At 40.4% G+C, this 15960-nt stretch overlaps 1 pseudogene; it reads left to right on the top strand.

Moving 5' to 3' along the window:
• The first annotated feature begins 370 nt into the window (after positions 1-370).
• LOC124105027 (TP53-regulated inhibitor of apoptosis 1-like) lies at positions 371-607 on the top strand (annotated as a pseudogene).
• The last annotated feature ends 15353 nt before the right edge of the window (positions 608-15960 follow it).

The raw sequence follows: 15960 nt of genomic DNA, 5'->3' as shown, positions 1-15960 counted from the left end.
TCTTTGGATTCAACCAATAATATGTTGAACATATTTCAGAAAAGAATGTATCTGTACTAATATGTACAGACTCTTTTCATGACATTATTCTGTAAATAATATAGTAGAACAAAACCACATAAAGAGATAATTTAAAGCATATGAGGGATGGGATTTTCTACATCAGACTAATTAGTCCATAAGCTTTAAATTCACTCTCATAGAAAGTCTCAATCCACATACCACATGCCTGTAATCCCATCAGCTCAGGAGGTTGAGGCAGGAGGATGGTGAGTTCAAAGAAAGCCTCAGCAAAAGTAAATAAATCAGTGAGACTCTGTCTCTAAATAAAATCAAAATAGGCTATGGCTCTGTCACCTCTGCCATAGCCATGAACAGCATCAGGGAGGCTTGCACCGACATGAAGCACGAGTACGACCAGTGCTTCAATCTCTAGTTTGCCAAAAAGTTCCTCAAGGGAGATGGCTCTGGGGACCCGTATGATGACCTCTTCAAGAGCTACCAGCAGTGCATCCAGAAAGCAGTGAAAGAGAAAGAGATTCCTATTGAAAGACTGGAGTTCATGGGCCATGGCAAAGAAAAGCCTGAAAACTCTTCTTGGTATTAGCTGTCACCTTGAAAAGGGATTGCTATATCAGGAAATTGAAAACTCTGGATTTTGTCAACTAAGGCTGTGAATATAGCTGTAGGATTCAATGAATATAGGAGAAATTGTTTTATTTCTTCTCTATTGATGTTTTCCTCTCACTTGTAAAAGATGATGAACCACCACTCTGCTTTGAGATGATTTCTCACTTGATTTGGCATCTTCCAGAACCTCAGTGGGCTAAAACTGAACAGTTTCTTGGGATTATGGTTGCAATACCTGGTCTGAAATCAGCTTTAAATATATCTTGTATATAAATTATTGATAAACTAGTCAAGATGAGCAGGGTTGCCTGACTTCTTAGTTTTGCTGCAAAGGACATTAGGTACATTGTACTGGGGTCATTGTTCATGAAAACAATTGGTTAGGACTTCTTTCTTCTCTCAGGGAGCTAATGTTTTAAAAAGAAATCCAGGCACAACAGTTTCATCCAGTTTATTTTTATAACAGTTGAAAAAGATTGCTGGTGGCCTGGGTAAGCAAAGAGGAAAACATTCTTTTAACAGACAGTTCCCTGCCTTAAGAGGTGTCCAATTAAGACATGAAAGCTTCAAGAATGTTAAAATGAACACCATTTCAGAGCTCACAGCATAGTTCTGGAATTACATTACTTGGAGTTGCTATGGCAAAAGAACCCAAACTACAAAAATTTGTTATTGCCAGTTATCAACCCAAGTTAATGTATTAACTCAACCTGCATATCATGAAAATGTCAAAATGTTTCATCTGCTTAAATGGAGGAGAAAGGTGCTTTCTTCATTTGCCTTGAGTGCTCACCTTGCCCTATATATAATGCCCATAATCATTATGATGAAAGAAATTTTAACATTAAAAAAATAGGTCTGGGGATGTAGTTCTGTGCTTGAGTGCCCCTGAATTCCATCCCTGGAATAGAATCTTCCTCCTCTGAAAACTCATGAGCCCAGTCTTTACTGTCCACAGTTCCATCAGCTTTCTGGTCTATGAGTTTTCATCAGAATCACCCACTAAACTCTGCTCACAACAACCTAAAGCTTTTACAACTTGCATCTCTCTCTTTTCAAAATTGTGCCCACAAGTTCCAAAAAGTTTTCAAAGAATCTGAAACATGTGGTTAGGTTAGTCACAGCAACCAAAATACTTCTTGATATGAATTTTTGTTTTAGTCAACTTTTTCAAAATACCAGAGAAGAAAACACAGAGAAGGAAAAGTATATTTTGGCTCATGGAATCAGATGTCTTTGACAACAGATGGCTGACTCCATAGCACTGAGCCTAAGTTGAGACAGGAAATCATGGTGGAAAGACATAGAGGAGGAAAGCAGCTCAGGACATGGACAGGAGGAAGCAGAGAGAGCTCCTCTAACCAGGGACAACATATAAACCCAAAGGGACACCCTAAGTGACCCATCTCCTTCAGTTACACCTTGTCTACCTATAGTTGCCACCATTTAATCTGCACTGGTGGATTCATTCACTGATTAGGATAAAGCTTCCATTATCCCATCATTCCACCTCTAAGCTTTCTTTCATTGTCCTGTGCATGAGCTTTTGGGTGATATCTCATATCTAAATTGTAACAGTGACATTGAGTACTTATTCAAATATTTGGTGACCACTTATACATCTTCTTTGAAAAATTGTCGCTTCATGTCTTTGGCCCATTTTAAATCATGTTTTTTTGTTTTTGTTCTTGATTTTTGCTGTTGAGTTTTGTGAAATATTTAGATATCTTGAATACTAATTAATATTTGAAATTTTTTTGTAAATATTTTCTCTCATTCTCTAAGTTTCATCTTCCTTTTGTTATTTCCTTTGCTTTACAGAATTTTTACTCCCACTTGTCTATGATTGTTTTTTTGCCCATGCTTTTAGTGTAAAATCTGGAAAGACATTAATAAAACCAATGTCAAGGTACTCCTCCCCCATATTTTCTTTTAGGTTTTACATTATCAAGTCTTATATTTAATTATTTAATAAATTTGAGTTAAATTTTGTATATAGCGTAGAACAAGGGTCTAGTTTCATTCTTTGCATGTGTGTATTAATTTTTCCCAAAACGATTTTTTGATGAGATTTTCTTTCCCCACTGTGTGTTCTTAATGTTTTTGTGAAAGACTGGTTGACCATTTATGTTTAGGTTCATTTCTGGGTTTTCCATTATATACCAATGTCTTATATATCAGCCACTTTTGCCTGTACCATAGTGTTTCCATTACAGTTTAAATTCAGGAATTGTGATGCCTCCAGGTTGTTCTTCTTTCCTGAGATTGCTTTGGCTCTGTATGTTATTTTGGTAATCCACACAAATTTTGCTTCAAAAATACCACTGGGCTTTTGAGAGGGATGACATTGAACCTCTATCTCACTTTGAGTAGTATAGGCATATTTCAATTCATGGACATGGGATATCCAGTTATTTTTGTCTTCTATAATATCTTTAATTAGCTTTCATTAGTTTAATGTATCAATGTTCTCCTTCTGTTATGGTTGTGCACATCTGTTTCCTGTTTGAAACTGCCTCATTTAGGTTGGAATTTATCCCCCTCAGTTCTTCTAGAAGCTGCATTATTTTAGCTCTTACCTGTACACTATTATCCTCTGTTAAGTATGTTTACTGATAAGATATGGGTGAGAATATCTTTCTAAACTCCATTTAATTTTATTTTTACACCCAATTGCTCTTTGCAAATTATTAAAAAAATGAAAAAAAATTCCTCATGATCCTCTTTATTACCTTTGTTAGAAATGAGGTGACATTATATATTTAGCTCCACATGAATTTCCAGAGGATTTTTGTATATCCACTGTAGTTGTACCTATAATTCACTTTTAACAGAAGAAACATATATATGAATACATACATATATAAGTATATATATAACTTTACATATATATAGTTTTACATAGACGTGTGCATGCACACGTACACACACACACACACACACACACACATTCTTTCCTACTGTACTGGGAAAAAAATACTCAGGCACTGTGCATCCTGGGCAAATGTTCTTAAATGTTCTATCACTGAGCTATATTCCCTACAATAGGTTTTAAAATTGAAAATTATCAGTATTCTTTCTTCTTTAAATTTTTGTTATCATACTAGGTCCTTTGATTTTCCTCATAAATTCTATCATCAGTTTATCAATTTCAGGGAATAAATTGTAGACATTGATTTGATTGGAGTGTGTGGATGTATGTCTAAATTTTGGGAAAAAATGATATCTTAATAATATCAAGTTTTTTACTCTATGAACATGATAAAGCATTTATATAAATCTTCTTTAATCCACAACAGGTACTGTATATACTGACAGAGCATCCAGAGACTTTGTAAAATTATTACATGTTAAGATTTTTCAGTTAGGTCTTTACAAATTTATGCACAAAATATTGTTATTAAAATATAAAAATATTTTATTTCTTTCTTTCAAAATTTGTGCCTTTTAGATCCTTTTTTGCCTTGTGGAATTTGCTAGGACCTCCAATAAAATAAAAGTGATTAAAGTGGATACTTTTTAAATCAATCTAAAGGATAAATATTAAATATTTTCTCACTGATTATGATGTTACTTGACACCTTATCAGGAGTATAAACAGAGCCTTCCACAATTGGTAAGGGGGGAGCACCTGAGCATCTGTTGATGGGTGTGTTGTGCACTCCACTGAGTGTTATAGAGAATGACCCAAGGATAGATTCTTGTGTGTGTGGACAGTGCTACTGACTGTCTTCATGGACATGGTGTCAGTACCCTGAAGGCTGAGGTTCCAGGTCCTGGCCCTCTGTACAGGCATGGCTGTCCAGGGGGCATCACTGCTAAGGCTAACTGAATGTTGGTCTTTAGAATTTTTCAAAGAATAATTTTGCTTCAGAAACTTTGGGAAAGATTGATAAGCAAGGGGAAAAATGTGTTGAAGAAAACTTCATGGTTCATTGAAACCAGATACCGTCATGATCAGGGGAGATGGCCAGACCCATTAGAGAAGGAGGAAAGAAAGAAAGAAAGAAAGAAAGAAAGAAAGAAAGAAAGAAAGAAAGAAAGAAGGGGAGGGAGGGAGGGAGGGAGGGAGGGAAGGAAGAAAGGAAGAAAGAAAGAAAACAGGCCCCCAACTTTTTTTTATTTTTTTCTTGTTACTTATATGGTTTCTTTTTTCTTTTTCTTTATTTTGCATTTTTTTATTACTTGCTCATGACAATACAATGATCTTTACATATTATACATTTAAATCACATGGGGTATGAATTCTCATTTTTCCAAGTGTACAGGTTGCAGAATCACATTGGTTATACTGCCACATATACACATACAGCAACACTAGTGTCTATTCTATTCTGCTGCCCTTCCTATCCCCCCTCCCCTCCCCTCCCCTCCATGACCTCTCCCTACCCAATCTAATGCGACACATTTCTCTTTTTTTCTCCCCCCTCACAGCATCACACATGTATTTTATATGACAATGAGGGTCTCCTTCCATCTTCTATGCAATTTCCCTTCTCCCTCCCATTAACTTCTATTTCATCCCCAACTTTTTTACACTAAACCCCTTCTGGCTGATCTAGGTGTTTGGTGAGGCAGGAGGACAGAAGGGTAAACTCTTTGATCATAGGTGGAAATTCAACACTAAGGTTGAGACAAGGTCCTTTTCTGACATGACCACTGGACATGGGGTGCTCAAGTGTTAACAGGAGGAGGCAAAGTCTTGGCAGCTGGAAGTTCAGTTCACCCCTCCCAGCTGCTTTTCATGCCCCTCCCAGCCCACCCTGCTCTCCAGAGCCATATCAGAGTCTGGTCAGAGCTCTAGGAAGCTCTGCCTCAGTTGGGACCCAGAAGGAACCATGGCAGCCCCCATTCAGCTCCTCTGCCTCCTGTGAGGGACCATAGGATGGTTCTGCACTGTTAAAAGTCTTTCAGTGTGGTTGGGTCCTGGGTCATGGCATTTCTGCTCAGCTAGCAAAGGGTTTAAAACTCAGTGCAGATGAAACTCTCTGGCTCTACTGGGAAGACCAGGTGTATGATCCAGATTACATGGTGCCTCTCCTGTTTTATCTTCAATTTCAGATGCCACTGGACATACTCTGTTGACACAGACTCCAGCTTCCTTGTCCTTGTCTCCAGAAGAAAGAGACACCCTCACCTGCAGGTCCAGTGTGAGTGTTAGTAGCTCCTTAGCCTGGTACCAGCAGAAGCCTGATCAGGCTCCCAGGCTCTCATCTATGGTGCATCTAGCTGGCCCAGTGGAGTCTCAGCCTGGTTCAGTGGCAGTGGGTCAGGGACAGACTTCACCACATTCATCAGCAGCTTGGAGCCTGAGGAATTTGCAGTGTACCACTGTTACTAGTGTGGTAACAGGTGTCCCAAAGTGATTCAATGTGTGACATAAACCTTCCAAGACCACTGGAGTTATTTTGCTCACACCAGCTGCTCCCTCCATTGGCACCTTCTGTGGTGCCTGCTCAGCTGGAGCAACTCTACAAAGTCTTGTTTCTGGAAAATGAGTTGCTTACAGGAATTCAGCTGATCTCTGGACTTTACTTGGATGTAATTTCACAACTAGGATCAAGAACAACTCCTCTGCCAAGCACATTGGATCAGATTCACATGAGTGGATGCCTTTAAAGTTATACCTGATGTCCAGTTCAATATGGCATCACTGCATCCAAGGACAAAATTAAGTTTTGTGAATGTGAGATTTACCCGACCAAAGAGCATATTTAAAAAACAATCAATAGACAGGTACATGCTTGATATTCCACCTTCTCAGGAGGCTGAGGCTGGAGGATCACAAGTTTGAGGTTAGTTTGGGCACCTTTGTGAGACCCTGTCTTAAAACAAAAAAATAGCAGTGAGCTGGGGATGTAGCTCCTTGATAAAGCACCTTTGGATTAAAATCCCAGGACTGAAAAATAAAAACAAAACAATCATGTTCAAAACATGACGTTATTTCAAGTAATCAACTGAAAACAAACTTCTGTTGCAATTTCATAAAATTGATATTTAATACTAATGTAAATTCACTGTGATATGTCATATATGAGCTCGCTGCACAAACCAGTAGAATCCTAAGTTTTACAAGTTCCATACATGCTTAGTGACCTTAGAGACACATGAATCACTCATAGCATTTGTCCTGGAACTCTGAATTCCAAGCTACTCAAAGTGCTTTGTACTAGAACAATGATTTCCACTCATCCTAAATTTATGAATCAAATCAAGTAACATTCATAGAATAAAGACACATTGTCTAAAGATTTTTTGTCTTTAAGGAAGCATTGAAGCCCCTGCAAATTTTTCTGACTGTAAGGAGGAACAGAAGCATGAGGACATTCATTCCTGCTACACCATTCAGTAGAGATGAGACGGTTGTGAGTCAAGGTCTCCCAACTATTGAGGAGCATCACAGAAAAATTGGGAATCCCATTTCAAGACAAAGCTGTTCTTTAGTAGTTGTAAAGATGGGTCAACTGGAAACATGTAAAGGACATCTGAGAACAACAGGTCTTGACAGAGGACCCAATACCTGCTTTGGGTATTGCAATTTCTTGCCCCAAATCTCTTTTCTCTTGAAATCTAAGAGTTCTAATTAATACTACTTTGTGGTGATATAATTCACACATCACTCAATGCATGACTTAAATTGTACAGTTCAATGGCTTTTAGTATCCTCACAGAGTTGTGTAGCCAACAGAAGAATCAACTGCAGAACACTATCCTCATGCCAAAAGAAGCCTTGTACCAATTAAAATCACTCTCCATGTCCCCATCTACACATCAGATCCATGAAAATACAAATCCACTTCTTTTTTTAATAATTTGGCCAAACATGGGAATTTCAGAAAAATGAATTCACATTCTGTGTGGTCTTTAGTAACTGGATTTCTTCATATGGTTCATACTGTGGTAGCACCCATGAGTTCTCCTCTTATATTTATGATCAAGTAATATTCCAGTGTATGTATACACACTTTGTATTTTTCCATTCAGCAAATGATGGATATTTGGTGTATTGCTAATTATGATGGTTTTTTTTTTAATAAAACTGCTATAAAGACTTATGTACTTGTTTTTTTTTTCCTGTGATACTGAGAATGGAACTTAGGGCCTCCCACATGCTAGACAAATGCTCTACCTAAATAATATTGTCTAAAGATGACATTCCCAGCCTTTGGAGTGCCAATGTTCCCGTGGACCAGTGCTTCCACTTAAGGGAGCCTAACCCAGCATGGGATGCTGGAGTGCAGGGCACTGTAGGTTTCACTATTCAAGGAATTGCCAGACTGATTTCCAAACAGCTGTACCATGGCCTGTGTAATAAGGAAGGATCTCATAGGATGACCTATGAGAACCAATGGAATATACCAGGTTGTAAGATTCACCAAAGAGTTATTGAAAGTAGGGAACAGGCTGAGGAGCAGAGGGAGAAGATGGGTCAGGTCAAGAAGAGCTGGCTCAAGACCTGGGTTAGGGGACAGTATGTGGGGAGAACTTTAAAGTTCTCAGAAATGAGAACTTTACAGAAAAGTTAGAGAGCATGTGAGAAGGAATGCCTTGTCTTTATGCAGTGTGCCTCTCTGCAGGACCCTGGGTTTCTAGATGTCTGAGCCACAATGTCTAATGTAGATGACCAGGGCACTGATGTCTACTCCTTTTACTAATTGACTTCCTGTTGACAGTCCTTACTCCTCACATGAAATAGAAAGACTTTGAGAATGCAGATACTTCATGCTCCTCTTTCTGTCCCTCACTGTATCAGAGCTATGCATTGCACATAATAGGGCTAAATGCATTTTCCTAGGAGAGGGCCACTGTGAGTCCTGACCAAGACACCTAGAAAATAAGTGGGTAGCCACAGGAAGAAATAGGTAATGTTCCTTACTCACTGTAGCTGCCTTCAGAAAAGCACTGAGAGCTGGAGAAACTTAGTTCTCTCATGCTGAGGGAGGGGCACCTCTCCTACAGACAGGAGGGCATGTGGCTCCACCTGGAAGATGTAAAAAAAGAACTTTTCAAAATATCACTGAAAATACAAAAGGATGTGAAATTTTCTTATTTTTCATTGAGATTCAGAATTTTTGACTGTGTTTAGACAGTAGGAATCCCTGAATCAGAGAAATACTGAATCTGAAGGGAAATGCCCACAAGCCCTTGAGATGCAGAAAACTGTTGCCAATCTCCAACAACATGCTCTTGACTGTTCCCTTGTAAAATAAGGCAAAACAACAAACACAAACAATCTCATGGAAAACCAGGGTGAAATTGTGCAACTCCACCCTGGCTCCACCTCCAGTCTGTCACTAAAACAGCCCTTGTATGAACATTGAACCCCCAGCCCAGGGCAGGACTTCCCACTCTCAAGGCAGCTCACTCACCTCCTCCCTTGAGTGTGCATCTACCTCCTAAATAAACCCCTGTCTGTGCCTCTTTCTGGCTCATGCTTAACTTCATTTCCATCACGTGTGCCAAGAACCCTGCTGGTCCTGGGGTGAGTCTCTCTTCCTCTGAGAACCCCAGGACACTTCTCCACAGACACCTTCTCTCCTGGGACAGTGCTGCATTGTCCTAAAAATGTTTGCAAACAATATATACATGCATTATATTCACAGTCTATGGTTAGAACCTCAAAATGAGTCTGATTTGTATTTTCTGGTAGTAATGGTACAGAACATGAATACTTTTAATAAATTCTGTTTAAACTAGTGCCCTGAGAAGATTTCTGAATCAATATGGAGCATGTCAGTTGTATTTCATGGCATGCTGTGACTGGAGTAAAAGCATATTTGAAGTAGTAGTAGATAGGGTAATGATAATTCTGAACAAGGAAATAAATTATTTTAGAGATGATTTCCTATCCTAACATAATAGATTTCCTGGTGAGTATGATTAAATTCTTATCTTAACAGACCAAATGTAAATAAATGCTTTATAGCAAGTGGTTTTTGACACATGCAAAGATGATGTTCAGAGTGTATTTCTACTCGCATTCACATGTGTGGTCTCACATTCAAACAGGTTCTACTGACTACAATTGCACAGTCTCCTGTGTGGGGCTGGGAGCTCTACACACACCCTGTGAGCAGCACACTCACAAGGACCCTGCAGGGGGTAGCAGCCCACAACACAAGCCCAAGGGAGGCTCAGGCTCTTGGTTCAGGAGAAGCTGAGGGGCCCAGGGAATGGTGGACATCAGTCTGAGGTAGGGATGGTGCAGAGCCCTGGAGGAGGACATGTGGGCCTGTGTCATGGCACAGGCACCTCTCCTGGGTGAACAGGTCCAGGGCATGGCCAGGACAGCTGCAAAATACTTTCCTCCTTCCCACTGAGTCTCAGGAACCAAAGACCGCCTCCGCCGAGGAAATGGCCACCACATCCTCCCTGAAGCAACCAGAAAGGCATCCTGCTGCCCCTCCAGCTATGGGATGCCCAGTCATACCATTGAGGGGAGCATCAGAACATTTTTAAATAATTTTGCTTCTCCTGTCACAATCTCACCTGCCACTCTAGTCTGGGAGGATATTAACTTTGACTTCATTAACTTCCTTATTTTTATTGTGTTTAATTTCATCTGGTCCTTACAACACACTAGAGGTCACTCAAATACAGTTATTTATATTGTTACTTTGTTACAATTTTGGGGCAATTTTTTTTCTGTATTTGACTCTTATTGAGAATATATTGCTAGATGGATATTCAGTCAATTTGCATCTCAACTTCCATTTCTCTCTCTTTGAAATGCTAACCTTGGACGACTTTTTAGAATAGGTTTTTCATTGCCTCTTCATTTATCTCTATAAGTTTTTTGGATTGTTGGGCTATAGTTATGAGTAATACTGCAATTTAAGCTTGGATTAAAGACAAATTTGTTTTACTGAATTTGGAATGTTAATAAGTCAGAAACAAAAGACATACTTTTTGTTTAAGTGCAATGCCCTCAGGGACATTGTAATTGAACATCAATCACTTTTGTTTCTATCTGCATGTGATGAACAACCTTATCCCTTTTATTTGCCTTAATTGGTAATTTTGGTGCAAACAGACTAAATGTAAATAAATGCTTTATAGCAAGTGGTTTATTTCCTGAGAAGAAGATGAATATGTATTGTCAAAATTAGGGTCAGTAGTCATCAGTGCTCTTAGTTGTAATATGTGCTGCTTCCAGAACATAAAACACCAATGCCCTTTTCCTTTTAAAGAGGAGACCCTTTATGCACACTAAAAAGGAAAGCACTCTCCTCCTCCACCCCGTTTATGGAGCACCCTATTCCTTAGCAGTTCTTGTGATGAAGGTCCAGGAGAATGTCTGTCCTGGGTGCAGATGACACTGGCACATTAAAACAGTGGGTGCAGTTCTTGCCCCTCTAGTGGAAGGAATCTGGGTCTCAGCTGAGGACCCACAGCCTTACAGACAGACCAGTGAGAGATACAGGTTCTCACAGAGACTGGGGAAGAAACAGGAGCCCTGAGAAACCTGAGTCTGCATGGACAGAAAGAGTAGAAAAGCATAGAATTTCTTAAATACCATTAGAAATATCATTAGAAATAACATAAATAAAAATATTCCTTGTATTTCCTATTGACCAGAGCAAATTCCTAATGAATAATTTGATTCATCTGGTGCACAGATACAGTGAGGTGAGTATGACAGGATATTTACTACAATTCACATTTTGTTACATAGAATTTCATATTCATACCATGATGTATAAATTCTCTTCCCATTTCATTTCCTCTAGTTTTTTTTAAAGCTCTTAACTCTCTACCCACAAGAAATAGGAATTTTTTTCTCCCTGTCAAATTCTTTAGAATTGATCATTCTGGCAAAATTTTGTTTATTAGGTCCCACAGAAAGACCACTTCTAACACTTGGTGCTAATATTCTGAAGCTGCTAACCTGGTAACAACATGTTTCAAAGGCCTCTTCAACTAGCTCAAGCCCCTGCAATTATTGAATAAACCCCAGAAGTTCAGTACCAAAGGGTTGTGCCCTGTGTGTTTCTCTAGAGTAGCTGGGAGTGGGGCAACCATGGTGGCCATGTGCCCCCTCCAATCTCTGACCCTAGACTGAACTTCTGGCACACACATAGACATACTTGAGTCTGATGCTGTGTGATGACACCTAGGTCATGTGCACCATGGGCTCTTCATATTGGATTTCCTCCAAACACAGAAGATGTTTCATGACACTTTCTCACAAGAGAAGGCCACAGGATTTTATTGTTTCTTCTGATTGGATTGGCTGAACCCTCCAGGTGATTTGCATGCTGCTCCCTGGGGAGGATCTTCCTGCAAGGCTGACATAAAAGCTTAGCTCTAACCTGGCCTTGAGTCACCAGGACTCATCAGCTCAGCTTCACAAAATGAGGCTCTCTGCTCAGCTCCTGGGGCTGCTGCTGCTCTGGATCGCTGGAAAAGGCACAAGGAAGGATAATGGGGAGAGAGGGTGAGCTCTGAGGATCCTCTGTTGCCCATGTGTATTGTGTACACATGATCAATGTGCAGTTCCTGTCCCTTGGGTTGTGCATGTGCTCTTTAAATCTGTGAGAAAGAGGAAGTCTTAAGAATAAGCAAAGACCTATGATCAGGTGAAGTCTAACACTAATGTAGCCAGATTACAGTTGATTTCCTAAAGATTCTCTATGCTTTAAACTATCTGTGTCTTTTATTGAATATTTTTACAATGTGAATCAAAGCTATGAAAAACATTTATCCAGAATTGAAAAAAATACAAAAATTACAACATTTATATATAACCATGTGCTTCTGTCATAATTACCAGATACAATGGGGATAATGTGATGACCCAGACTCCTTTCTCCCTGTTGATTACCCCTGGACAGCTAGACTCCATCTCCTGCCAGTCCACACGGAGTCTCCTACACAGTGATGGCAACAGTTATTTGAGTTGGTACATGCAGAGGCCAGGCCACTCTCCAAGGCTTCTGATCTATATGGCTTCAGTGGCACTGGGTCAGGGACAGATTTCACACTGAAAATCAGCAGGGTGGAGGCTGAGGATGTTGGAGTCTAATATTGCCAGGATGGCTTACACTTCTTCACACAGTGGTACAGCTCTGAACAAAAACCTCCCTGCTTGGGGTAGCCCAGCTGCCCATGTGATGACTGTGTAGAAGTCAAATATACACCCTTTGTGAGAGGAAGAAGCTGAGGACTCAGAAGAATAGGGCACACCTGATGCCTCTGGATAAGGCATGTTTCAGCTAGACTCATCACTACTGCATTCTGGATATGACCTAAGCACCAGCAGAATGAAGAGTATTCTATTGCCCTTGGAACAGCCAGGAAAAAAGAAGAGAGATCTGACTTGTAGCTCATCCTAATTTTCTCAACCTGTGCACAGGCAGTGATTACATAAATCTTTAGTCACAGCCACACAGCTGAGGCTGAGAATGGCTCATGGCAATACAGAACTCATGCACTTTTTAATATGTTGTTTTTACTGTGGTTTTTTGGTTGGTCAGTTAATAGTATACCTGCAACAGAAAAATATTTGGTATTATTTAGACAGTGTGTCCCTCTCCTACACAGCCTTCCTACTTCCACTATTTCTAGCTTATGCCATTTTCCAGTACGTTGAGAGCCACAGCCAAGCGGCCCCAGCAAACTTCCAGATGATTGGCTCACTGTGGCCCCAGCAAATTTCCAGCTGATTGGCTCCTCTGCTGTGATGCTCATTGGGCTGTTTCCCCGCCCTTTCAGACCACGGAGCTGCTCATTGGGGGACTCTTTTGGCACCACCCACATGACTCAGCAAATCTGCCTTAAGAGCGGGAACTAAGAGTTCCAGTGGTGCTTGCCGGAAGTGCAGGAGGTGGTGGTTGGGCTCTTGGGGAATTCCTGGAGAGCTTGCATGGTGCAGCGTGCATTCTAAAAATAAAGTTTGTTCCTGCTTGACAAGTGGCTCGTGAATTGTGCCCAACCACACTGCGGCACTTGGTGGCCCATACGGGGAACAACTGAGGGTAAGTGATAAGGTAAACTGCTCGCCCCTGAGGGCAGGGCGAGAGGATGGGTAGCCGTTTTAGAATTCTTCTTTTGTTTTGTTTCGCTTTTGTTTTAAGTTGTCTGTCCCTGGAGATGGGTGAGACGGAAGAAAAACCGCTCATATCTGAGGAAAAACTATTTGCATCTGAGGAACAGATAGGGAGAAAGGACAGATGGACATTTCAGGAGGATAGAAAGACTGATATAATGAATCTTTGTTCCATTTTTGTTTCATTTTGTCTCGGTTTTGTTTTGCATTATCTTAGTGAGGGGTATCTTCATCACAGAAATATGGAATTAAAAATTAGTAAAAAACAAACCGAAAGAATGTTAAGTAAATTGTTAGAGGAAGGAGGCACCCCAGTAAAATCAAGAACAGTTAGGGCATACGTTGAAGATTTTAAAAGGATAGAAAAGAAAAGCCCAGGAACTCTGCCAGTTGGCACATTACTGTTATGGGCGTTGGTACAGTCTTGTTTGCCTAGTCAAGAAGACATTTTAGATCAAGAAAAAGAGGAGGCCTCTTGAGATAGTCAGAAAGGGGAAGAAAGTTTAGAGCAGAAAAAGCCACCAGGGGAGAAGTTACAACAGGAGGCTGCTACTATTTCTATCATCAGAAGGCGTAAGTGTCCAACCAACAGCTCCACCTATGGAGACAACCCCCATAGTTGATAGATAGGATCCTGAGATGGGACCTGAAAGATTAGCATGCCCTGTATTTGAGCAGGCAGGAGGGCAGCGAATTCACCATGCTTTAGATTTCAAAACAGTGAAGCAACTAAAAGAGGCTGTAACAACCTATGGTCCTCAAGCACCCTTCACTGTAAGCATGGTCGAATCCATTACCAATTTGAACATGACGCCAGCAGATTGTACTAGTATGTGAAAAGCTGTGCTAAATGGAGGACAATACATGTTATGGAAGGTTGCCAATGAGGAATTTTGCACGGAGATGGCTAGGCAAAATGCAGCAGCTGGTTATCCTCAGAGAAATCTAGATATGTTGTTGGGAAAGGGACCTTATGAGGGTCAGCAGCAACAAATTGCATATGATCCTGCCATATACTCACAAATTGCTGCAGATGTGGTTAAGGCATGGAAAACTTTACAAGGACATGGGGATTTACAAGGTCAATTATCTAAGGTAATACAAGGAGCTAATGAACCTCATGGTGAATTGGTAGATAGGCTTATTCAAACAGCTACCAGAGTTTTTGGGTATACAGAACAAGCAATGCCATTAATTAAACAGCTAGCCTATGAAAAAGCAAACAGATGGTGTAAGGAGGCATTAGACCATGGAAACATGGAGATTTAAACACATATATTAAATTATGTAGAGACAATAATGAACAATGGCAAGTCTTGGCAGCTGCAGTACAATAGGCTTTAGATGCCAGGCTGAAAACATGCTACAATTGCGTACAAACAGGACATATTAAAAGGAATTGCCCCATAGGAGGAGGGTTTCACAAAACTAAGTATCAAAGGGGTAGAATACTGGGTATTTGCCCACGATGCCATAGAGGGAGACATTGGGCTAATGAATGCCATTCTCAAACCACCATAGAGGGTACTCCATTATCAAAAAATGGACAAGGACCAGGTGTTTACCCATGATATCATGGAGAAAGGTATCAGGATCCATTGCCAAAAAACGGACAGGGAGGCCCAATGCTCTGGGGCGCACGACCACAAATATATGGGGCACTAGAGGAACCCAGCAACACCATCAGGGTAGTGCCCAGGACACATTATCCATTACATCCCTCACCAGACAAACAAGAAGGAGCACAGAATGGTACATCTGCACCTCCTCCAGAGCAGTACTAACTCCAGAGATGGGAGTTCAAATCATTCCCACAGGGGTAAAAGGGCATCTTCCCCAAGGAACAGTAGGCTTATTATTGGGACGCAGTTCTTCTACTCTAAAAGGACTTATGATAAGTCCTGGGGTAATTGATCCTGATTATGAAGGTGAAATAAAAATTATAGCCAGTTCTCCAAAGGGTATATCAGTAATTTCACCAGGAGATAGAATACCACAGTTATTAATAATACCCAGCTGGCATGATACATTTTCCAGTCGTACTGTAGAAAGATTAGGCTCCAGGGGATTAGGCTCCACAGGTGTAGATTGGGCTATGCTTTCTTTAAATTTAGATTCTCGCCCCATGCTAAAACTAAATATTCAAGGACATGAATTTAATGGGCTACTGGATACAGGTGCAGACCTTAGCATCATCTCTTATCAAGAATGGCCAAAACATTGGCCATTACAACAAGCCACTCAAACGCTTCGAGACCTAGGAGTGGCAACTAATCCCCATA

Source organism: Marmota monax, unplaced genomic scaffold (genome assembly GCF_021218885.2).
Source record: "Marmota monax isolate L192 unplaced genomic scaffold, Marmota_monax_Labrador192_F-V1.1 WCK01_AAM20220418_F8-fsc00608, whole genome shotgun sequence".
In the NCBI taxonomy this organism is placed as follows: Eukaryota; Metazoa; Chordata; class Mammalia; order Rodentia; family Sciuridae; genus Marmota; species Marmota monax.
Note: the sequence above shows the minus strand (reverse complement) of the source record. Positions and strands in the feature narration are given on the sequence as shown.